The 13,412-nt window shown below is 40.2% G+C and overlaps 1 pseudogene; it reads right to left on the bottom strand.

Moving 5' to 3' along the window:
• Nucleotides 1-6,736: 6,736 nt before the first annotated feature.
• Nucleotides 6,737-9,800, bottom strand: LOC123939298 (annotated as a pseudogene).
• Between the last annotated feature and the right edge of the window lie 3,612 nt (nucleotides 9,801-13,412).

Below are 13,412 nucleotides of genomic sequence, written 5' to 3'. Positions count from 1 at the left end.
GCTGACTCTTGTTCTAGCTTCAGAGCACAACCCTGTGCCCAGAGCCCTGTCCCAAGAGCACTGCCCAGCAACCTGTGGACTCCGGAAGCATGTGCTGTTCTGGCAGCCAAGGAAATGTGCTTGCAAGCAGCTGGGGAAGAGGAGAGGAATGGATTTTGCCTCTCTTCCTCTGTTTTCCCAGCTTCTCCTCCTCTCAGGGTGATTACTCCACTGGTTAATGTGTCCTCACCTTCCCAACCCTGGGGCAATTGGAAGGAGGGGTTCCTGAGTCTCCTTAACCCTCTCTAACCTTCTCCACAGAGAAGATACTCTGAACCAGGAATGATAGAGACCTTAGGAAGTCACTTTCAAGATAGTTCCATCGCCAGTTGACTGAGACCTGTCTCCATTTTAAGGACTCTCTGAATTTTCCCACCTCTTAAGGGCTCTATTGACTTCATACTGCCAACCCATACCCCATTTCCCCATGTACCTGCTTAAAATCTCTGCTAGTCTCCAATCTCAAGATCCCAAAATCTGATTCCCAAAGAAAAAATACCTACGTTAATTGCTCAGAGTTTCTTTGGAAAGTAACTATTGGTAACAAGTGCCAGTGTCTCTCCTAAGTGTTAAGCCCCCCTGCAAGGCCAGGTCTTGACCTGAAGCACTGAACCTCCAAAGGTGGGTCTATAGTTCTGAATGGGCATGACAAAGAAGTTCTAATTTTATAAACATTTGAACTTATTCATTGGAAGATTTGTAAAACTCTCCCAACATTATTCCAGTTTTCCCTTGTACTATGTGATTCTATGCATGTGCATTCACAATTATTGTCTGTTCTGGTATTCTTTCTTCCCAGTGAAAAAATATATCTGCATTATGAACACACCATTTAATATTGATGTGATCACATTACTTTGTCTACAAATCTTATTTCAATCCTTTCAATGGTCTGATTAATATCCTCCAATGGTTCAATTAATATCCTCTGTTGTCCTATGAATCTGGTGGTTCAGGAACCAATCCAGATCACAGAGCCATTAGTTATCACATCTATTCATCTCCTTTAGTGAGGACTGACTTTTAGCCCTTTTTTGTCTTTCATGTCATTGATATTTTAAAAGTACAAGCTGCTTATTTTGTATGATAGATCCTCAATTGGGTTTGCCTGATGCTTCTTATTATAGTTCAGGTTACTAGGGAGTTTGGTGGGAATACTACAAAGATAGTGTTGATTCCATCTCAGTGAATCACAATGGGAAGCACATGATGTTAGATGGTCTGTCCTTAGAGATGAAAACTCTATCCCTTGTTTAAGGTGGTGTTCACCAAGATTATCAACTGTAAAGTTGCTATTGTTTACCCTATAATTAGGGAATAATATGTGGAGAGACATTTTGAAACTAAATATTCTGTTCCTATCAAATTTCACTCACTCATTTTATCATCTTTCATATTTCTTATGTTTCAAGTATTACTGTTGTGGTGGCAAATTAATGATTTTTTTATTATGTTCAGTTACCCACTGTATAGTACGTCATTAGTTTTTGATGTAGTGTTCAATGATTCATTAGTTAAGTATAACACCCAGTGTTCATCACAACACATGACCTCCTTAATATCCATCACCCTATACCCCTTCTCTCCAACCTCCTCCCCTCTGAAACCCTCAGTTTGTTTTCCAGCATCCATAGTCTCTCATGGTTCATCTCCCTCTCTGATTTCTCCCCCTTCAGATTTCCCTCCCTTCCCCTATGGTCTTCCGTATTATTGCTTATGCTCCACATATGAGTGAAACCATGTGATAATTATTTTTCTCTGTTTGACTTACTTCACTTAATATAATCCCCTCTAGTTCCACCCATGTCAATACAATGGTGGATATTCATCCTTTCTGATGGCTGAATAATATTCTATTGTATATAGTACCACTTCTTTCTCCATTCATCCATTGAAGTGCATCTCTGCTGTGCAGAAGCTTTTTATCTCAATGAAGTCCCAAAAGGTCATTTTTGCTTTTGTTTCCTTTGTCTTTGGAGACAAAGAAAGAAGTAACTGTGGCCAATGTCTAAGAGGTTACTGTCTATGGTCTCCTGTATATGATTCATAAAGGGTCTATCCAACAAGAAAATCTAATAATTATGAAGATCTATGCTTCCAACATGGAAGCAACCAACTACATAACCCAGCTGTTAACCAAAATAAAGAATCAGATCAATAAAAAACATTAAATTGAGATTTTTTTTTTTTTTCTAAAGATTTTATTTATTTATTTGACGGAGAGAGAGATCACAAGCAGGCAGAGAGGCAGGCAGAGAGAGAAGGAAGCAGGCTCCCTGTGGAGCAGAGAGCCCGATGCGGGGCTCGATCCCAGGACCCTGAGATCATGACCTGAGCCGAAGGCAGCGGCTTAATCCACTGAGCCACCCAGGCGCCCCAACAATAGCAACAAAAAACCATAAGATAGCTAGGAATAAACCTAACCAAAGAGGTAAAGAATCTATACTCTAGAAACTACAGAATACTAATGAAAGACATTGAGGAAAACACAAAAAGATGGCAAAACATTCCATACTCATGGACTGGAAGAATAAACATTGTTAAAATGTTTATCCTACCCAGAGCAATATGCGCTTGAAATGCCATTCCTATTAAAATACCGTTGGCATTTTTCAAAGAGCTGGAACAAATTGTCCTAAAATTTGTATGGAACCAGAAAAGACCACACATTGCCAAGGGAATAAAGAAGAAGAAAAACAAACCTGGTGCATCATGTTGCCTGACTTCAAGCTCTATTACAAAGCTGTGATCACCAAGACAGCATGGTATTGGCACAAAAACAGTCACAGAGACCAATGGAAAAGAATGGAGACTCCAGAAATTGACCCTCAACTCTATGGTAAACTAATCTTTGACAAATCAGGGAAAAATATCCAATGGAAAAAATTAATGGTTTTTTAACTTCAATTTCTTTTTTATCATGTGCATTAAATTTTTACAAAAAACTTTTCCTTGTCCCCCATCTATATATCTATCTCTATTTTCAGTATTTACACATGAATCTGTATTTATTCAATAGGCTATAATTTATTACCATCATTATTTATTCAGTTACTCCTGTGGAACTTCTATCATTTGTGAGGTTTTTCTTTCTTTTTTTATACACAATTTCCCTACTCATCTTGTACTCTCTTATCTTCATCTTATCATCCATTTCTCAAGGAAGTCTTTCAATAGGGAGCATTATTTAGAGACCTGGATATGTTTGCTAGAAGTCCTCAATGCCAGTGAAGCACCACTGTTTGTATTCCTTTTCAGTGGACATAGTTATTAAATATATAGATAGAGATATGGATATGAATATTACATATCTATCTATTTAGCCGTGTGTATATTTAGTTTGTAAAAATTTGTGAATTCATACTGACACCTTCCACCTAAAACAATACCACAATGGTGATTTTTAATCTCCTCTGTTTCCATATTTGTAATATCCCTTAGTAAAGTTAAGTAATATACCAAAATCTTTGGTATATTTACTTATTTGCTCAAATGTCTATTCACTGAAGTAAGGTTACCATAATGGGAATTATGTCATGTTATTCAAATGGGATAACAAACTTATTCCATAGACCACTCAAAAAATACAGTACTCAAAAATAGATCACTTGCAGTTCTTTTTTTCTTTAAGTTGAAAAGACAGTGTCAAAACACTGTGTTCAAATGCAATTATGTTCATTTTTTTCACTATCATTTTTTTCACTATAATTATCACATTTGAAAAATGTTGAGCTCATTTGTTTCTGTATGATTGATTGATTGATTTTATTATTTTATTATTTTCTATGTTATGTTAGTTACCATACAGTACTTCATTAGTTTTTTATCTGATGTGTTGTTTGCAAATATCTTCTCCCATTCTGTCAGTTGTCTTTTGGTTTTGTTATCTGTTTCCTTTGCTGTGCAAAAGCTTTTGATCTTGATGACGTCCCAATAGTTCATTTTTGCCCTTGCTTCCCTTGCCTTTGGTGATGTTCCTAGGAAGAAGTTGCTTGATTTAGTGTTCTGTGATTCATAGTTTGCATATAACACCCAGTTCTCATTGCAATATATGCCCTCCTTAATACCCATCACCAAGCTAACACATCCCCCCACCTCCTCCCCTCTGAAACCCTCAGTTTCTTTCCTGGAGTCCATAGTCTCTCATGGTTTCTCTCCCCCTCGATTTCCCTCACTTCAGTTTTCCCTGTTTCTATTTTAGGTTTCCCCCCTCCACTATTTTGGATTTAGATATAAATTTATCACATAAAATGCTAACATGCCTCCAAAAACCAAACTGTAAAAACAGAAATCCATAGGAATGCCACCTACTTCAATACCCTTCCACCCTATTTAACAGCAGCCTTGTAAATATCTACCACTTGACTCTCTGGTTTACTCTCCCTCTGCTTTGTTTTGTAAAGGAATGCAGATTGATTTATATTTTCATTCTCTCCCTCTCTTTTTAAAAAATAAAAATGAGCTTACTTATACTCTTATACTTTGTTCTTTTTTACTTAGCAGATTCAAATTGTTGATAGTTGTCTTGCTCATTGTAGTTTATAGCTGCTTATTATTCCAATGTGTGTATGTACCATAGCTTCATTCTTCAATTTTAATAGTTTTTTTTATTTAAATAATAGGAATAGTGGTCTTCTATATGTGGTGAATGTTATAAATACTTTTCTCCTATTTTTCATTTCTGATTTGACTATACTTACAGTGATGCAGCCATGCAAAAAAAAAAACTTAATATTGTTCAGTTGGTTGAATTAGTTAACTTTTCTTTGTCAAATCAGGATTTTTGACCCATGTTTATAAAGTGTTTCCATACACACACATAATGGAGAAATTACCTCTTTTTTTTCTTTAGACCCAGTGTGTTGTCGTCTTTTACAATATATCTCTGATTGTATTTAGTTTGCTTTCTGATATGAGTGAGATATGGATCCAATATTGTCTTTCTCCTAAATGACTATCCAATCATCCCAGCACTGTTTGTATGGGCCACCGTGTAGATGCTGGAACAAGAAGATAAATAGAACCCAATCTCTGACATTTAGGGTCTTAAGGCTTCTAAATAGAGAGACATGTATGTTAACAAATAGTTTCAATATATTGAGAACAATGTTTCAAAGAGGATGCAGTGAGTTCTGTCATGGATGTGGTTGTCAGGTCCAGCCACACTGATGTGTTCTTTAGTGGGTATTGAAGAACATGTAGAGTTTGCCTTAAAAAGAAAAGAATGCATTTCTGAGGAACACAGCATGGCAAAAGACATAGAAGTACAAAGCAATATGATGGGTTGGGATTAGTGACAAGGACTCCATCCTTTGTCAAATTTTAGTTGGGATCCTCTCAAATCTCTTCTAGACTAGGGTTCAGCCATAACCTACTACCCTGTCCTTGTCTAGCTGAGCCCACTTCTAGCAAGAATCCTGCTAAACTAGTTTATGAAGAATCCCTCCACCCTTGATAACTGATCACTTTGGTCTTCTTGATATCTAATTAAGTTGCTATAGTAACTTACCCTCAAAGATTCTCTCCTTGACCAGACTGTAATGAGTATCCTGTGAATGTCTTCCCAACTACACCCCGACTTTGGAATTGCAGGTTCATCTCTACATGATCCAATTTAGCAAGAATCCTAAGTCAGTTTAGGCAGTTTCCCATTCTCCATATCTGATTGCTCTCTATAGCTAATCAGTTTCCTCATCCTCTACCATTCCCCAGATGAGGTTTGATCATGCTAGCCTGCCTCTCACAAGAATCCTGTTAGGTAGGTTTAGCCAAAATCCTCCCTTACTGCTGATGTTTCTTCTTCATAGTAATTTTCCATCCACTGTCCCCAAGTCAGAAACTTGACCAAAATTCCCACTTTTCATTGCTGTATTCAGAGCTAGAAAAGTGAAAAACATGGCATCAGCTATGACCCAAACCAGGCTCTAGGCCTGCCTTGCAAAGGAAGTACTCTTCAAAGGAAGGAACTCTGCACAGAGACCACAGGTGGAGTGCTGGGAGAACCATCCCTGCCTAGCAGCAGGATGGAGGTTAGGCTTCCTGAGCATGGAGGTCAGGTGAAAAGACAATGCAAGAGGAAGGCCAGAATGGAAGAACTGGCCAATATATTGTCATATCATGAAATGTGAGGATGGAGACAGAGAGACTGAGAAGGGTCTGAGCACCCAGGATGAAATAAGCAGGGCTCTGTGTCAAGGAACAGGGAGTGGGGAGGAAGGCGAGGCTGTTTGCTGAAGGTTTGATCTCAGTGAGGTCTCCACTGATGAGGAGCAAGAAGTCAAGATCAAATTGGTAGACACAGAAAGTAAAATTGGGATTGCCAGGAGCTGGTGAGGCTGGTGGTAGGGGCAGGGACATGGGGAATTACTGTTTGATCAACATTGTCTTTTAGTGTGGGAAGATGAAAACAGTTCTCGAATGGGTGGTACTGATGTTTGCACAATAACATCAATGTGCTCAATGCCACTGATTCTACACTTAGTGATTAAAATGGAAAATTTTATATAGCATATATTTTACCATGATTTTGAAGAAGAAATCCAAGAGTGCCTCAAGAGTTCATAAACACAGGCAGAAAACAGTGAAAAGCAATTTTGTGCCACCCTAAAGTGCCCATACAAGACACCAGGGGTGCCCTGTGCTGGGAAAAGCCCTCTAGAACTACTGGTTCCCCAAACACCCATTAAGACAGCACCTCCATTAGGCCTTCTTCAGCTTCCTGGCCCCACACAGCCACCTGGCCACCATGTCCAGCAGCTGCCCACAGAGCCAACGGGTGCCCAGGGTGACCACCAAGAGGAACAAGAAGACGTCCAGCAGGTACTGTGCATCATGGCTGCTGCAGGCCATGGACCTTGGGGTGGGTGGCACCCTCTGTCTGGAGGATGTGGTCAATCCAGCCCACCAACCTCTGGGCGGGGGTCAGGGAGTGGGAGCGCCTGATGATGCTGGCGGCCACAGCTGCTGACTTGTACATGTTGGCAGAAACAGAGGTTGGGCATTACTCATGTGGTCTCAGAACTCTCAGAGACCTTGTCTCTCTCTCTCTCTCTCTCTCTCTCTCTCTTTCACACACACACACACACACACACACACACACACACACACACCCATATGCACAAAAGACTCAGTTTCAAGGAAAAGTTATTAGCTTGGCCTTGTCACAGTCTAGCTGGGTCCCACTCAAAACTTCTAGTTGGGCCCTCCATGCAAAGATCACTTAACAATTTAGTCTCTGGAAAGCCCTGTGCTAGGCCCTGGGAACACAGGAGAAAACAAGAGACATACTTGGCCATCCAGGGGAGCTTACTCTCTACTTTCTAATGTGATGGACACACAATGAATTAAAACAGAAAGAAATGGGGTAGTGACTGATCCTGAGAAGGGATAATACAGAAAAATGAATTATGATTAAAAGGGGTGGTATAAGGGTATATTTAGGACAGTCAGACAAAGACTGCCTGCCTCTCTGAGGAGAAGACATTGAAGATGAGTTTTGGCTGTCAAAGGAGTCAGCCCTGTGAAGAGAAGGGAAGCATGTTCTAAAGAGCAGCACTGACAAAGGGCCTGAGGCAAGATACAGTGTGGCATATTGGAGGAAAAGAAGGCAATTTTCTGCTTTAGTGTAATTCTACTAGGCACCCCAAAATATAAGACCTCTCATAGACCCTGTGCAAGTAGGTCAAAGTCTTCACCATCCTCAAGGTGATGTTAACAACAGGTAGTTTTTATCAGCAACTACCTAAATTGCCTAGTTTTGTTCTCAGAGGAAACGGGTATCTGTTAGCATGATATACATATTATTCTGTGTCCTTGAAGTTTCAACATTTATTGCCAAAAGGTGCCACACAGTGCCCTTTGTATCTAACAACTTCAATTAGCCTAAATGACCACAAGCCCAGAGAAATCCATACCTCTTGTCTTCTATGACTTGCTTCATCTTCAGAACCAATGTCTCTGCCTTGATCTGCTTTAGCTGGATAGAGACACCAAACTTTTTGTCTTCTACTTGGACCAGGTTGTCAGGCTGGTCTCCAAGGACAGGAATCCCCACCATGGGTATACAAGGTTGGATGGCCTCCATTATGCTATTCACCCCATCATGGGTGACAAAGAGACAAAGAGTGGGCAAGCTGTTGCAAATCAGGAACACAGCAGAATATTTCAGGGTAAAACATTCATTTCAAGGTATATTGGAGAAGATGGATTTACTGATTCGGCTCTGGACACAGTCAAGGGTGCATATTCCAAGATCGAAATTCTGTCCTTGTCTTCTCTAAATCAGTCCATCTAAAACTCAGAACCCAGAGCAAACTTCAGAACACAGTGCTAAGCAAGGCATATTCCTCCTTCCATTCATCCTTCCATCCTACTCTCCATCCATCCATCCTTGCCTTTACACTCTGTCTCTGTCTTTATTTCTCTTCTCCTTTTTCTTCTCTCTTATTCTCTCTTAGTTTCACATTCTCTGTTTCTCCTCTGATTTTCTATCTCTGTCTCTGTCTCTGTCTCTCCCTCTCCAGGTCTCACACTCTATCTGTAACTGCCCATTCACTTCCCTCTTATCTGAAGCCTTAACACTTTCAGTGACATCACATCTCAGCTGTCATTCATCAAACTTAAAATATGTACTCTCCTCAACTTCATAAGAAATCCTATTAAGAGCACTGGGTGTTGTGCAAAAACAATGAATACTGTTATGCTGAAAAAAAAATAAATAAAATAAAATTTTTAAAAAAGAAATATAGACATATAAAAAAAAAATCCTATTAAGTAGGCTGTGATGGACCACCCAACTAGGTATTTCCAGTTCCTGTGTGTCCATCCCACTCTTATTTAGAGAAAACCAAAATAATTATTAATAATGAAAAGTTCATCTCAAACACTGCCTCTCAACAGAGATGTGCATCAGAATAAATTTTTGTTTCTTTGAAAATCAGAATCATTTCCCTATATATGCCTTGTGAATAAATATGCAGAACCCTCCACCTCATAATGGTTATGGCAGTGAGAAGGGTCCAAAAGGTGACACAGGACAAAGAAAACATATTGGGGTATAAGGAGCCCTATGTTACCAGAGAATTTGATAGACTAAATAACTACCCAAGAGGTTACTCAGCTTGACACTCAGATATTTTGACTCACCCTTCAAACACCATCAACTTAATTTTGTGAAAGCATGAATACATTTTTTGCAGGGTAGAAGAATGTACTAAAATATGTGGGAGTGTGTGTCTGTAAGGACACATGGCCTAACAGACACTCAAGGGGTCAGGAACAGCAGTGGCAAAAAGCCCCCCAGTATGTGTTCTCAGAATCTACAAACTGCCTTCAAATATGGCTGGGCTACCTTGGTCTGTGCCAAATATGGTAAGATCAAAATAAGCTGACAACAATATCACTCCTGGTTGCAGGTATCAGGACTGGAATAGAAAGGAAGAAAACATGGCAGTTTTAGCCATTTGGGAAGCAGAGCCTGATTTCCCAAGAACTCCAGCTGGCTGCTCCATTCCTGTCCTCTAAAGATTACCTTTAGGTATCAGATGCCCCTTCTCATGCTGGTGGGGTTCCCCAGTAGAAATCTAAAGATACATAAATGGAAAGAGAGAAGTAGATCTGAACAGTCTTTACCCAAGAGGTCATTCTGAGGAAGCCAGTCCCATGATTTTCACATTTGAGGTCAATTTGACATCTTTGGGCCAATGAGAAGGATTACACTTCCATATCACCCCTTGAGACAGATGAGCAAAGGCATTGTTCATCTCTTTGAGAACTTCCTGGGACTGATAGATGCTTACAACAGAGCCAGGGCCACAAGGACAAAACCTGAGTCTCCAAATTTGGCAATGAAATTCTCAAATTCCTGGAGAGAGGTAAGAAAAGAAATGAGGTGAACAAAGTTGTTCATCAAAGCCTAGATAGTCATGAAATGAAAGTCAGTTTTTTTGCTTAATACACCCTCCTACCCATGGCTAGAGCTCACTGTCTTGAAATGTTTCCCCTAGCCCCTAGACAGCTCAGTGCCCTCTGCTCATCCATTGTGTCTGGTGGCCTTGAAGTCATTTCTCTGACACCTCAGGACACACCCTACCATATAAATGCTTTCAATAATCAAAAATAAATATGAAGGCAGCTCTAGGTGTCCAGCCACCACCAAAATAGCCCAAATTGTCCTTGAGGCACTCAAGGCATACTGTAGCACCAACATCTAGATCCAGGACTTTCATGTATAACAGTGTTTTATAGAAGAACAAAGTCGAGGTGGTGGGTATCTCTTTTTTCATTGAAAACATGGCTCCAGTACCAGGGTTATCCTCATCCCTCATTCTAGATCTGGGGAGATATGGTCATTAAGGAGTGTTCCAAAGCCAGTTCTAGCATCTGAGAGAGTGTCAGTTGCAGTCCTGACCAGTAGGGGGCACCATGTCTTCTGGAGGCTGAGGTAGATGCTGGGAAATGTCTCTATTAGGTGTCTCCTTCATATACTTAGTCATATGTCTGTCTTCTTTGTTGGGGGGCTGCTAAGCTTTTTGGCCCATTTTAAATTTTTAAATGATTGGGGTTTTTTTAATGTTATTGAGATTTAAGATTTCTTTGAATATTTTGGACATACAGTTTTGTATTTGTGTGCAGAAGTGTATATTTTGAATAACATTCTTTATCAGATATGTCTATATAAATATTTACTCCTGGTCTTTGGCTCCTCCCTTTACTCCCTGATAGTTCTGTCCCAGAACAGAAAAAATTTTTTAAAGATTTTATTTATTTATTTGACAGACAGAGATCACAAGTAGTCAGAGAGGCAGGCAGAGGGCGGGGAACGGGGGGAGAAAGCTCGATGGAGAACAGAGAGCCCGATGGAGGGCTCGATCCCTGGACCCTGGGATCATTACCTGAGCCAAAGGCAGAGGCTTTAACCCACTGAGCCACCCAGGCACCCCCAGAACAGAAAATTTTAAGTTCAATTTAGCTCACTCTTCAACTCTAACATAGAACATGCCTTAGGTTTTACCTCTAAAAAGTATTCACCAAACACTAGTTCATCTACTTTCTCCTATGTCCCCTTATAGGAGTTTCATACTTTTGCATTTAACATTTAGTTCTGTGATCCACTCTGAGTTAATTTTTGCAAAGACGTAAGTAAGATCTATGTCCATTTATTGGAAAGTTTCTCTTCTTTACATGGCATTTCTTAATGATTTGTCAAACATCATTTGACTAGTTTATGTGGGTATATCTGTAATCTCTATTCTATTACGTTGATCTATTTGTCTATTCTTTTGCTTTTAACACACTGTCTTGATTGATTTAGCCATATAGTACATCATGGTGTTGATTAACGTGAGACCTCCAACTTAGTTCTTCATCTTCAATACTCTTCAGGGGTTTTGCCTCTCCATGCAAATTTGAGCATCAGTTTATGAATATCCACAAAATACCTTGTAGCTATTTTCAGTGGGATTGCATTGAATCTATAGATTGAATTGGAGATAATGAACATCTAGTGATATTGAGTCTTCCTATCCACAAACATGGACTTTCTCTCCACTTACTCAGTTCTTTGATTTCTTTCATCAGTGTTTTGTAGTTTTCCTCATATAAATCTTATACATATCTTGTTAGTTACTCCCAAGATTTCATATTTAGGTTTTTCTTAATTTTTTCAGCAAATTTTCAGTGTCCATATCTTTCATCTCCTCAGTTTAATTGGATGCCATTGTAAATAGATTAATTTACTTAGTGTCACTTTCAGATTATTTATAGTCAGTGTATGGAAACACAACTCATATTTTCATATTGATATTCTTCCCTGCAACTTTGTTGGATTCATTCATTAGATCTAGTGTAAAGTATATGAATTCTTCAGGATTTTCCAAATACAGGATTATGTCATATGAAAATCAAATATTTCTACATTGACTATTCCAATTTGGATATCTTTTATTTACTTCTCTTGCCTACTTGCTTTGTCTAGGGCATATTTGAATAACAGTGATGTAAGTGGGCAGCTTAGACTACTGATCTTAGACAGTACAATTTCAGTCTATCATAAAGAGTATGACATTAGCTGTGAGTGTTCCATAAATACTCTTTATCATGTTCAAAAAGCACCTTTCTAATCCTGGTTTTGTGAGTGTTTTTATCATGAAAGGGTGTTAGTTTTGTCAAATATTTTTTCTGCATCTCTTGGTATGTTGTGCTTTTTTCATCCCCTTAATTCTATTAAGGTGTTGCATTATACTGATTGATTTTGTATCCTTTATCTCCTGTAAAAGTTTTGACATCAGCCTGTTCTGGTATTAGTTAATGCAGCCACCCCCAGATGATTCTTAAAGAAGTTCATGATCTAATACCCTAAAAATTAGTTTAATATGTTTTTGTCAATTCTGGAAAACATTTGTTTCTTCCTTTCTCTGCATTTGTTGACTGTCCCCCAACTGCTAGCCCCTTACCTCACTGTGCCATTCTGGCCCTACTTAACTCCATCCAGCATAACACTATAAGAATTACCATCCCAGGGGGGTGGAGTCAAGATGGCGGAGAAGTAGCAGGCTGAGACAACATCAGGAAGCCGGAGATCAGCTAGATAGCTTATCTAAACATTGTGAACACCTACAAATCCAATAGGAAATTGGAGAAAAGAGCAACAATTCTAGAAACAGAAAATCGACCACTTTCTGAAAAGTAGGACCTGCAGAGAAGTGAGTCCGAAGCGACAGGAAGATAGACCATGGGGAGAGGGGCCAGCTCTGGGCAAGCAGCGGAGCAACGGAGCACAAAATCAGGACTTTTAAAAGTCTGTTCCGCTGAAGGACATCGCTCCAGAGGCTAAACTGGGGTGAAGCCCACGTGGGGTCAGCATAACCCCAGGTCCTACGGGATCACAGAAGGACCGGGGGTGTCTGAGTGTCACAGGCTCGCAGGTTTTAGAGTGAGGAAGCTGGCTACAGTGACAAAGCCGAGGAGTGAGCTCTCAGCTCGGGGTTACCTTGAACTGGGGGCAGGCTGGGTGAGCTCAGAGCATGGCCAGAGGCCACTGAGAAGGAAGCGACTGAGCGCTCTTCTCCAAGCACAACTGGGCGCTTTTCTCCAGGCATGAGCGACCTGGCGCTTTTCTCTGGGCCCTAGTGACCAGGGGCTTTTCTCCAAATGGGACCAGAGGCCAGGGAAATGGGAGCAATTGGCTGCTTTTCTATGAGGGAGCACTGAGGAGCGGGACCCCAAGCTCTCGGCTCCTCTGAGCCAGAGACTGGGAGGCCGCCATTAGCATCCCCGTCCTCCAGAACTCTACGGAAAGCGTTCAGGGAACGAAAGCTCCCAAAAGTGAACCCGAGCGGATTACTTAGCCTGGCTCCTGATAAGGGCGGGGCAAT

The sequence above is a fragment of the Meles meles genome, chromosome 3 (assembly GCF_922984935.1).
Source record: "Meles meles chromosome 3, mMelMel3.1 paternal haplotype, whole genome shotgun sequence".
In the NCBI taxonomy this organism is placed as follows: Eukaryota; Metazoa; Chordata; class Mammalia; order Carnivora; family Mustelidae; genus Meles; species Meles meles.
Note: the sequence above shows the minus strand (reverse complement) of the source record. Positions and strands in the feature narration are given on the sequence as shown.